Source organism: Coffea arabica, chromosome 4c, assembly GCF_036785885.1.
Source record: "Coffea arabica cultivar ET-39 chromosome 4c, Coffea Arabica ET-39 HiFi, whole genome shotgun sequence".
NCBI lineage: Eukaryota > Viridiplantae > Streptophyta > Magnoliopsida > Gentianales > Rubiaceae > Coffea > Coffea arabica.
The window spans coordinates 26769139-26781547 of NC_092316.1; positions in this window are offsets into that span (position 1 = coordinate 26769139).

The following is a 12409-nucleotide window of genomic DNA, read 5'->3' on the forward strand; positions in this document are numbered from 1 at the left end:
TAAAGAAAGTGCACGTGTGAATTTGGATGAAAAATCAAAGTATTAGTGTGTGCAAATGAATGAAGATAGGATTATAAATATATATATGAAACTTGAATTCTACTTGTGGAGTAAGATGAGTAAAACATAGTGAAAAATATGGATTGAGAAATGTGGAAAGAAAAAGTGATTAAAAGAGCATGGAAGTGAGAAAAAATGAAAGTATGTCCGTAAGGGCATGCAACAAATTGGGTACGGGGACGACGCCTAATTTTTGACTTTGATTTTCCCTCGGATTAGAAGATAAAACTAGCGTGCTAAGGCTATCGAGTAGCCACACTCGCTCGTTTCCCTTATCAAGAGGGGTTTTTCACGCAAATGAACCCTAACTAGCATGAGATGCAAGTCCTAAAGTGAAGGGGAAGGGGTTTGAGGAACATACCAAATGATAAACTAAGGAAAAATGCGTGATATGTGGTGATCATGCACTTAATGAAACAGGAAAAAAAGAACCTATTGGGTCTAGCATTGGACTAGCCCATCCTATGAATTCCGACTAGCGTTGGACTAGTGGAAACGATAAAAGAAGCCACAACTAGCGTTGGACTAGTGTGGTGACGTACATTCATTCATTCCATTCATCCACACTATAAAAAGCGAGTAGACATGTGAATCACTTATAAACACGTAGCACATAACACTTAGCATGCTTGACTAGATGCAAAATCCTAATAAAGCATTTAACATATAACACATAGGCATGCAACCATTACATTTGCTAAATAAAACAAAAGGGAAAGGGAAAATGGACCAAATTACTTGCTACGCCCTATCTATTACAAACCAAGAGGTGTACGCATACCCCATTAACAAAAAATCAAAAGTAAATGAAATAACTGAAAGGAAATAAGGAGAGGCCAGGAAAGCAAGTAGACATGCAAATTTCAATTAGCACATTAGTCCACATAGGAGAGAAACAAAAAAGATAAAAGGAATTATACCGCTCCCTTTTGTAGTGTTAAATGGACGAGACTCAAACTGGGCTAAGTCACCAACTAACGGGATAACATGTGCTAAAACCATTCAAAGCAAAGGATTAACGCACCAATTTAATTATAAGATATAAACAAAACAATTGGAATCCACCAAATCATCAAATTTTCCCCCAATTACAACTTAATGAAGTAAAAAGCTAATTAAAGACCAAGCAAAGACATGATCCTCCAACCTCCAAGCATAACATCCACTAAAGACCCAAATGCAAGCACTACTCAAATCATTTGAACCTAATTGAAGCATTTAAAAACTCAAAGGTCCCCAAGTAAAAATTAAAGTCCAAGCAAACATCATATCTCAAGAATCCAAGAGTGAATGAAGGTCCATGAATGGTTTAAACTTGCATTTCTAGGACCCAATAACGACCACTAATCAATCACAATCAACGTAAAAAATGAATCATCAAAGAGCTTCAAAGGTCCCCAAAATAATAAAGATCAATTAATGATTCAAATGCAAACACCTTAGAACCTAATTGCAAGACATTGGAATGTAATTGGGCCATAATGCATTGCTGCAAAAATCACAGGGACCCAATGGATTAGCTTTCTCAAATTTGTGGGTCATAGGGGAACAAAAGGAAACTTGAGGGGTTAAAGTGCAAAATTTGAAAGTTGTTTCATGCATGCATACGAATGGTTTCATTCATTTCTGATTGCTGATTTTCTGCCAAGGTTTTCCTTCCATTTCAACATGCAAAACATTCACCACATGCCAAGATTCTGATTATTAATCATCAACTAAACATGTAAATTCATTGAATCGAGAAAAAGGAGCTAATCATCAAGGCTAGAAAGAAACTTAAACAGCAAAAGAAAGAGGAAGACTGCTGCAATTTAACTTCAGCAACTCCCCTTTTCCGCAGCCAAAGTTCATGCCATTTTCTTTACTCAAATTAAACGCAATTCATGCCAACAAACCAGGAAGAAACATGCTGGGACTATCATCTAAACCAAATCTTATAGCTTGGGACCAAAAAGGAAGAAAACAATAAGGCAAAGCCATGAATTTTTGATTCGGCAAAAATTGAAATGCATTTTCCAGCAAGAACTTGAGCATGATTCAAATGTCTTAAGAGCTCACACATGCAAACCGAAAACACTCTTCCCTTGCCCTTTTTCACACAAGACTAAATAACAAATTAGAAAAAGGCTAAAACTTGGTGGATAGTCACGGAAAGGGAGAACAGCAAAAAAAAAAAAAATAATGCAGCAACATGATTCGATGGCTGCAACGAATGGGATTGCTATATTGCAGCTGAACTCTATTTCAAAACATAACTCTACTTCACATCATACATGCATACGGTACCCCAATCAAGTGGTAAACAAATCAAACACTTTAACTATGCAAAACTTCAACAAACGGACATGCAAGCCTGCTGCATTTTTTCATTTCCAAACTCAAATTTCAGACCCAAACATTCGGCTTTGTTAAAAAAATTCAGGTTTTCTGGTGTGATTTCTTTTCTTCCGAACACCACAAAGGACTTAAACAACACAGCCTTGGACTTGACATCCAATCAAGCAAAAACTTAGACAGAAATGACGCAAACTCTTGGAAAACTTTTATGCAAAAAAAAATGCGATTGAAGCTGCGTCCTTCAGCAGAGGACGACAACTTCATCTAGCCATCCTTTCACTCAAACCCGGCGTTTCAGACTCAGATAATGAAATATATCAAGGACCCACACAAACACTAACTAATCAGGTTCTATCATGCACCATTAGGTGACAGAAAGATAACAGGTCAAGAACCTGTCTGCCACTCTAGATAGATTTCCAAAGTAACAATAAAAAACCATGTGAAATATGAATCAAGAAAGTGAATGTTACCTTCAATGAAGAGGCTTGCGGAAAAAAGGTTCTGACTTTAGAACAAATCTTTCCATTTTGCTATTTTCCTTCCACAGATTTTCCGTTTCAAACCTCCCTTTTCGAATCCCCTCGGCTGCAGCTTTCTCCTTCGTGCGCAGTCTGCAACCTTTTTCTATCCGCAAGTTTTCTTTTTGTTTGCCCCAAGATTTATGGCTATCCTTTTTCTGGTTCCTCTCTACCCAGTAGCCCTCAGCCGTAGCTATCTCATCTCTATCCGTCTCTCAGTTTTTCCTTTTTCCTTTCTCCTTTCTAATTCCACCGCCGCACCTCTATCTTCTTTTTCTTTCCAGATTGGCAGCCACCACCCTCACTCTCCTCTTTTCTTATTTCTTCTCCTTTGTCTGCCCGAAACCCAGCTCCTCTATTTCCTTCCTCAGTTTTTCCTTAAGTTTTGCAGCCGTCACTTGATGCCTATTCTCTCTGATTTCTGTTTTGCTTCAGAATTTTTCTTTCAGCCGTGCTCTCTATCCCCCCCTCTACGGCTGAACCTTCTTGTTGCCTTTTATATGGAACCCCAGGCCACTAAACCCTCACCCCAATGGTGAGGATGAAGGCTTGTCCTTCCCTTTCCATCCAGCCATCCGATGGCTATCCGTGGCTGTCCTTTGCACGCTGCAAAAAATTGCAGCGTGCATGCTCCGCTATTTTTTTTTTTTTGAAACTAATTAATTAATTAAACAACAAAAAAAGATAATAATAAAACAATAATGATTAATAACGAAAACAACTTAATTAACGTTAGATAAAAATAAACTAGAAACAACAAAAACGCAACTTGACCATTCGGCCAACAAGAAAGGAAAAACTTTCCAGTTTTCCAACATTATTGCACTTTGGAAATCAGATCACATCTCACTCAATACAAGTTCAAATTAAAGAATGGTTGGTGGCGTTGGAACTAGGTTCAAAATTCTTTAATTCCTCAGAAGAAAATGTTTTCAAAAGCAGTTCACAAGTGAGAGAAAATAGAGCCACAAGATGCAACTTTGCTATTCCTCTCAGATAGACAATTAGAACAGGTCAGTCAAGTTTGTTGAATCACTACGGTCCACTCAATTCGAACTAGCAAATAAATTTTATACCATTAGAAAGCTACAGATGTCTAGTTTTGAATTTTTTTAACTGCACACAATTTCGACTTTTGTACAGCAAGTTATGTTTGAATGAAGAGGTACTGTTCGGCTGCCCAGATTACCATTTCCAGATTTCTTTCTTTTTCGAAAACTCTAGTCTTAATTAAAATGATTTTTGGAAAACACTTTGTACACACCATATACAACATATATCAACCAATTTCACAGTCAAACAACCAACAAAAATTTGAAATACAAGCAAGATAACCACAGGACAGTTTCGGCCAGCTTGCACTTCCATTCTTCCTTCGATTTTTCCTTCACTTTCTAACCGTATTCATCTCAAATAACACATAAACAACCACAATCAACTAATTACACCGCAAGTCAGCTACCTATAATCCACCTCAAGACTGCTAGCCTAAAGATTAAAGCAAGATAAAATGGATTTCCTCAAGTCCTCTACCTATTTCTTGCTTAGGGTTGTAAACCCATGCAATCTAAGCTTGATTCTTGAAGAAAATGGAAAGATTCGAGGAAGGTGAAGGGTTACCTCTTAACCCTTGATGAAACCAGAAATTTCTCACCTCAAAACCTCCAAGAAACTCCACTAGATGATGTCTTTTTCCAAGCTAAAGTTGATCTCCAAGAGATTTTGAAGTTGGGTGCAAATTTGGAAGTGAAATGGAGCAAGATGAAGTGAAGCTTTCTTCTCTTATTTTCCTTTGCTGTTCGGCCGAGAGAGAGAGGTGAGAGAGAGAAGGGTTTGTGTTGTGTGAAGCTTCCCTTGGAAGCTTGAAGAATTTGTGGCCAAAACCTATGCAAAAGTCAACTACGAATAGTGCACGAATAATGTCCCGTACTTGGAAATAGATTTGGATATTTTTAGTTGAATTTCTTCTTCTACTTCCCAAATTGCTTTCTCTAGTTCGTGGTTCCTTCAAAGAACTTTCACCAACGGGATTCGCTTATTGCTCAATTGTTTCACTTTACAATCTAGAAGCTTTATCGGTTTCGCCTCATAGGTTAATGTCTCGTCGATCTCAATATTTTTCGGTTGCAGGACATGAGATGGATCAGGATGATATTTTTTGAGCATGGACACGTGAAAAATGCTATGGATCCGAGATAAACTAGGTGGCAATTGTGATACCCCGAATGTTAGGGGTTTGTTTTTAAAGAAGGTACTAAGGTTATTTCTTTGGATTTGATTTAAAAATAAGAAGGACTAGAAACCCTAAACTTTACCCAAAAAACCCTAATTGGGTGTGTATTTCAAAGTTTATTGTGTAACAGCCCCACTTTCCCCTAAGGCGAACCAAAGGGGCTAGCGGACTGTCTGCCCAGCTCTCGCTAGGACTACGGATCAGTTCACGTCGATCTACTACGTTCCGGAACATACCCACGCGTGTAAACAAGTCAAAATCACAAATAAAACAAATAAAAAAAATGAAAATCGAAGCCGATGATGAACAGTACCGGCCACATCAGAATCCAGATACTAGGCCGAGAGTAGCCAAAATTTTTCCTTCTCCGTTTGAAATGAGTATCGCTCCGAAATCCAACCAAACATATATAAACATTAAAATTCAACATTTACAAGCCAAAACGGCATACCAAAATATCCAAAAGTTCATACATGTGCAACTAGCCACTTACAAGCCAACCATTGGTTGAAACCAAACACTTAGGGTTTTCACCCTCAAGGAGCTATTCAAAATATACATTTACATGAGCTCAACTTGCTAGTACAACCTTTCCAAAAGTGATCATTTTCCTGTAAGGAAAACAAATGGAACGGAATGAGCTTAAGCCCAGTGAGTTACTACCACATAAGCAACAAAGATCACATAAGCATAATCTTTCATTTCAAGTACACAATTAAGAAGTAAAACAAGTCGGTAAAAGGATACGGACGGCTCTCAAGAGCCCATTTCCACGCTTACATTCTTGATCCAATCTCATTGACCCTCCGTCAATGTTTAAGAATACCCGACCGTAGACCTCACTTCACTCCATTCCTTCCACCAAACATACCCCAACCGGGCCCGCACTCCAATCAGTAACTTTTGGTAATACTCGAGTATACCGGAATCAAGAGTCTCATTACTACAAGATTCCCCAGTACAGTCCCCGTGGCATGACAATTTTCACGACCAAGCCCTCGCCGGCTCGATCCAATTGACTACCAAACGGGGTTGAGCTCAGTGATACAGTAAAGCCGTTGGACATTCGTCCAAACGACACCAAATCAGTTTTCCATGAATGGAATTCAGTATCTCATATAACAAGTGCAGTATTTCAGTAAAACAGTAAGCAGTCATGAATGAAATCACAAAGGGGTGAGGGCGGTCAAGTACACCCTCACCTCAATCACTTTCAATAGCCAAATAAGCCTTCAAGGCATCAATTTCACATATAACAAAGCCACATTGTAACATTTAAGTGAGTAGTATACTCACCAATCACGTAAGTGATACTACATGCACCGTCGTTAAACGAACGTCGTGCACCAACGTCACTTCCTAGAACATGCAAACAAATGCAATGAGACTCGATAACGAGTCATATAGCCATACCAATTATAATCCTAATAGGGTTTCATATGCATAAATAAGCATCATAGGTAACCAGAAATTAAGAAATGGCATTAGCTTAGGCCTTAACAAAAAAACAGTTTTCGTCATACTTTTGCGGTAATGGCACAAAGTCCACTACGATTATCGGATGGGGGCGTAAGACCCACCGTTTCGAAGCTACAAAACAGGGCTACAACAATGTAGAAGGCCACTCAATCCAAATCCTAGCAAAACTAGGTCAAATATGCCAAATACTGCACCAGAACCACCAAAAACAGGTTTACAAATCACACAATGCTGTAATCAGTACAACTCAGTCTATACAAGTCCAAATGCATTGATTCCAAGGGCATATGATAGCTAAGACATTCAGCTACATTTCATCAGAAGAGACCAACAACAAAATCCAAACCAATTCCAGTCAAAATGGCCAATTACTAGTGCAGTTTTCGCATTCTGATCAACCCAGAACAGCAACAGTAAAATCGACATATCTCACTCTACACTAATCCAAATGACCTGAAATTTTTCAGGCACTTCAAACTCATCAATACCTACAAATTTCATGTTTTGAGCAAAGTCCAATTCGGCCTCTAACCCTATGATCCAAAACCGGACAGAATTAGGGGTTTATGAACCCTAACTTTTCATTTTTCAATCCAAACCCAAAATTGGTTGCAATTATCACTAATTCACACCTACTAGAGTCATTCCCCCTCATCATCAACCATCATAGATGACCACAACATCACATTCATATTAAACCAGAAAATTCACCAATAAAATAAAAACTTCACTAAATCACTTCAAATCAAGAAATAAACCACAAAAGGCTTCACTATCACTACCATTAGGCACAATTTAAGCATCATTAGGTGTAGTAGGATGTTCAACCATCACTTACCTAGGAAACAAGAGAAGAGGAGTTGTAGACCACCTTAGCTCTTCCAAAAACTTCACCAAACTCACCACTAACACAAAAAGGCAAGATTGTATGGAGTAGAAACTAATTTATGTGATTGATTTTGGAGGATTGAGCTAGTTGGAAGCTTGAAATGTTGAAGAGTTTTCTTCCTTCTTGCAAGAGAGAGGGCCGGCCATCAAGGAGAAGAAATGGTGAATTTTTAGTGATTTTTGAAGATATTTAACTCAAATGGGTCAAAAGTCAAAAAAAGTGAATAGTAACTCTTAAGTCAAAACCAATGTAGTGGTGACACTTGTCACCTTCATAAATGCAATCTTATCTTTCTTTTTCCTCTCACATCAATCAAATCTCACTCTCTACTTATCTCTTAACACCCGATAAATTTTACACAGTATCCGGAATTTAACCTAATTGGCCGAATTTTTCCGAACTTTTCGCACTAGTGGGTCCCACGTCCGTTATTTATCCTTAATTTTTCAAAAACTCTCCAATACTAGAAAAATTATCTAAAAACTATAATTGCTCATAAAATTTACCAGGAGAATTTTCCTAAGCCAGAAAATGCAAAAAATGACGCCTTTAAATGGGAAAAACCCTAAGAAAATTATTAGGGAAAATACGGGTTCTCACATATTGTGTAATTTTGTTCATGTGTGATGAAGTATGTTTTTATAGGTCATTATAGTGATTGGGTGATTAGTGGAGCAATTGAGATATAATTAGGTTTTTGGAATATATCAAGTATGTAAATTGTGGAGTAAATTGGTAGGATTGTGAATTTAATTGGGCCATAGTGTGACTTTTGGATAATCACAAGTTGCTAGACTTCCTAAAGGTTCCATGAGATTCCTAAGCTTTATTTTGATTGGCTAATCGAAAAGGTAGTTGGACTTTGACCAAGTGACTTAGTATTAATCTAACTTAGCAAGACAAGCCAAACAAACAAGGAAAGTTTCAGCCAGCTTTTGGGAGAAAAGAAGGAAGAAAAAACCGAGAGAAAATAAGAGGAAGAACAAGAAAAAAATTCTGGTTGTGTGCAACTCATCTAACAAGCTTGGGAGTTAGAGCAAAAGAAAGCTAAGGAACTTGGTTCTTCAAGTGCAACCTTGTGAACCAACCTTTGGAAGGTAAAGCAGCCTTGAACTCTTGTAAAAACTTGTAGTAATTGAGTAGAAATGTTGATTTTGATGTTGTAAGATGCTAATAAGGGTTAATGATGATTGATATATCACTTTTGTGGGTTTGTATGGAAGATTTGGTGATTTCTATGGTGGTTTGAGAAAATTCCAGCAAGTGATACAAATTTCCAGTTTTGATGCTTTAAATTTCTGTTATGATGGATTGTATGTGTTTATATTGGTTGGATTGAGCTCAAAATGTGAAATTTGTAGCTCAAAATTGTGGGTTTGTGGTGAGTAGAAAACCGGCCAGCAAAGGGGTTGAAAAGCTAGGGTTTGGCCGATGCAACTTAGTGTTGATGATGTGTTATGGATTAAGGGGATGGTGTATGGTTCATTTGATGTGGTTGCATGATTCAAATTTGTATAGATTATGGTTGTGAAGATGCGGACAGCTTGTGGAGGTCAAGAAGTGTGGCTGGAATTGTGGTGCATCATGGTGCAATGGTGGTTGGAATTGTGGTGCATGTGTAGTTTTGTTGCAAAACCTAAGTGTGGGTTGATGTAACCTAGCTCTAGGTAGTGTATGATAGCTACATTGATGGTATTGCATGTGTTTTGGTTGTTTATAAATGTGTTTGAAGTCACAAATGTGACTTAAGTTTGGTTAGGGCATTTTGGTGCCAAACCAGAAAATCTGGGCAGTGTGAAGCCCAGCTTTTGGCTTCATTTTCTGATATGAATCGTATCTAATCTGTTTTGGGTCAAAACATAAAAGTTATAGCCCTATGTGAGAGCTTTCTAAAATGGCAAAAATCACCCCAAACGGATTCGTGTGCACCGAGTTATGCCCATTGAAAGTCAGACTGTCGGACATTTTGTCCTCAATTCTGACAAGGCAAATTCTGAGACTGTCATTTGCATTTTTGACCAAGCCAAAGTGTAAACTGAGTTGAATGGTCTTCATAAAAGTCGTACAGTTTTGTTTTAGCTTCAAAACGTCACCTTGTGAATCTTGGTCCGATAACCATAGCTCCAGTTATTGCTATTTGAAATCAAATCTGACATGGAACTTACCATGACTGATTCGCTAATGTAATTTGCATTTTGTCCCAGATACCTTCTGATCTGGGTTAAACAATCTTCATAAACCTTGTAGTTCTTTGTCTTAGGTTCGAAACGGTATCTTGTACTCCTTAAACTGACGACCACAGCTTCTGTTATAATTAAAACTGTAAAAGGTGTCAAAACTATGAAATGTCCGTTTGCACCTTTGGGTGCGGACGCGCGACAGTTTTCATTTTCGCGCACGTGTATTTCTCAACCGTTTTTGCCGTTTTGGACCGTTTAGGACTATTTTTGTTATTTTGTTACCATTCCAGCCATTTCAGCCGATTTCGACATTCTTTTGACCTTAATGTCGTTTTTGACCGTTTTTTATTATTTTTGACCGTTTTCGATCGTTTAAGTTATAAACTGCTATTGTATGGCCGTTTCACTTATGTGTGTATATAATTTGTCAATACAAACTGTGAGGTTTTTTATGGTGATGGTCAAGCTCAGTGAATTGTATCGTTTTTCGTGCCAAGCTTTATCAAGTGGGTAATTGGGTTGTTTATTGATGTGAAATTGTTAAAGTGCTTTGTATATGTTAAATGGGTACTTAAGCGAGGGTGTACTTTATCTCACTCCACCTAACCCCATCCTTTGTTTTGATTTCATATGTGAGAATACATGCCTTATGTTGCGTATCACCCTTTTGCTGAGTGCTGATAGGGGTGATTACATGACTTGAATTGAATCCATTTTGCTGTGTACTGTTTGGGGTAAGTACTTTGTTGTGCATTTTGTTGAGAGATATCATCTATTGAGAGATCGGATATCTCAGGGTTTGGTTCTAGCCCGATTCCAAGGGTAGATGAACTATTCGAGCCAGCCGGGGTTTGGTCGAAGATAGTTACATGCTAACCTTGGAATTTAATTCTTTGTTAAAACTTTGATTAAAGCTAAGTTATTTTGTTTCGCTTGAGCTGCTGTGTGCTGTTGACTGGCCAGTGGGGTTGATAAGGTGAACGGGGAAAGTTAAGTGGTGTCTACGGTCTATGAGTACTTTGGTTGACGGAGTGTCAACAGGCGTTCAAGCTCGGGGAATTGAACTGGCTTTGGAGCCACCAGTATCCTACCATTGTGATGTTACATTTTTGTATTGATGTGAAATATTTGGATTTATATGTTTATTTGAATGTGTTTTTACATTTTATCCCCAATTATTCACTAAGCATATAACTTACCCCGTTCCATTTGTTTTCCTTAGCAGGAGGCCCACGCGGGGATCGCTCGGAAAGGTGTATAGACTTTTGGTGATAGAATAGTTGACTTTGTACCTGTTATAAGTTGACTAGTACGATGTATGTGTATGTTGTGGTGGTTGTAGTTATCAGCTTTCCTAGAGTTTACTAGAAAGTACTAGTGGTGTGTATGGCTCGATGTAAAAGTTTATCCAACTTTTGAAGAAGTAATGGTATATATAGAATTTTCTTTTAGCGTGAAATCTATTTTAACGTTTTTGGAATCGAGTCTTGGCGTGAGCTAGGCAGACGTCCCGTCGATACCCTCGGGTTCGCCCTTGGGAGAAGTGGAGGTGTCACAGCAATTCCAACTTATACGCCACATTCCCTACACGTTGAAGAATCTTATAAGGTCCTACAAATCTCGGTTGTAATTTCTTTCCTTTTCCTGCCATCAAACTTGCTTTCAGAGGAGTAATCTTAAGAAATACTTGGTCTCCAACTGTAAATTCTAAATCCTTCCTTCGGTTATCCGCATAACTCTTCTGACGACTTTGAGCAGTTTGTATCCTTTGGCGTATCAACTTCACCTTTTTGTATGCCTCCTCAATCCAAGGCACTGCAGTCGAGTCTAAAACCTTTCGTTCTCCTACTTCACCGCAACAAATTGGAGATCTACACTTTCGACCATAAAGCGCTTTATACGGAGCCATTTGAATGGATGAATGGAAACCATTATTATAAGCAAACTCCACTAATATCAGATACTTACTCCAATTTTCACCAAAATCCAAAATACAGGTTCTCAACATGTCCTCAAGAGTTTGAATTGTCTTCTCAGATTGTCCATCGGTCTGAGAATGGTAAGCAGTACTAAAATTCAATCCCCAACACTTGCATTTTCTGCCAGAATCGCGAAACAAACCTAGGGTCTCGATCGGAAACAATACTTACAGGTATACCATGTAGCCTTATAATCTCATCCAAGTATAATTTGGCTAATTTCTCCAATAGGTACTTCATACTAATCGGCAGAAAATGAGCCGATTTGGTCAATCTATCCACTATTACCCAAATGGCGTCGTGACCTCTTTGCGTCCTAGGTAATTCAGATACAAAATCCATAGTGATATTTTCCCAATTCCACTCGGATATCTCTAAAGGTTGTAATAGACCAGATGGTTTCTGATGTTCGACTTTAACCTGCTGGCAAATCAAGCAAGTTTGGACAAACTGAGCAATCTCCTTTTTCATGTTCTCCCACCGGTACAAACTCTTCAAGTCCTGATATATTTTATTCCCTCCAGGATGTACCGTGTACTTAGATCGGTGTGCTTCTTCCAAAATTTCTTTCTTAAACCCTTCGTCCTTTGGCACCATGATACGATTTTGAAATTTTAACACGCCATTCACTCCCAGATTAAAATCCGACTTTTCTCCCTTTTTGACTTTTTCCAACCACTTTTGCACTTCAAAATCTTTCTCCTGAGCTTTCTTGATACGTTCCAACAAAG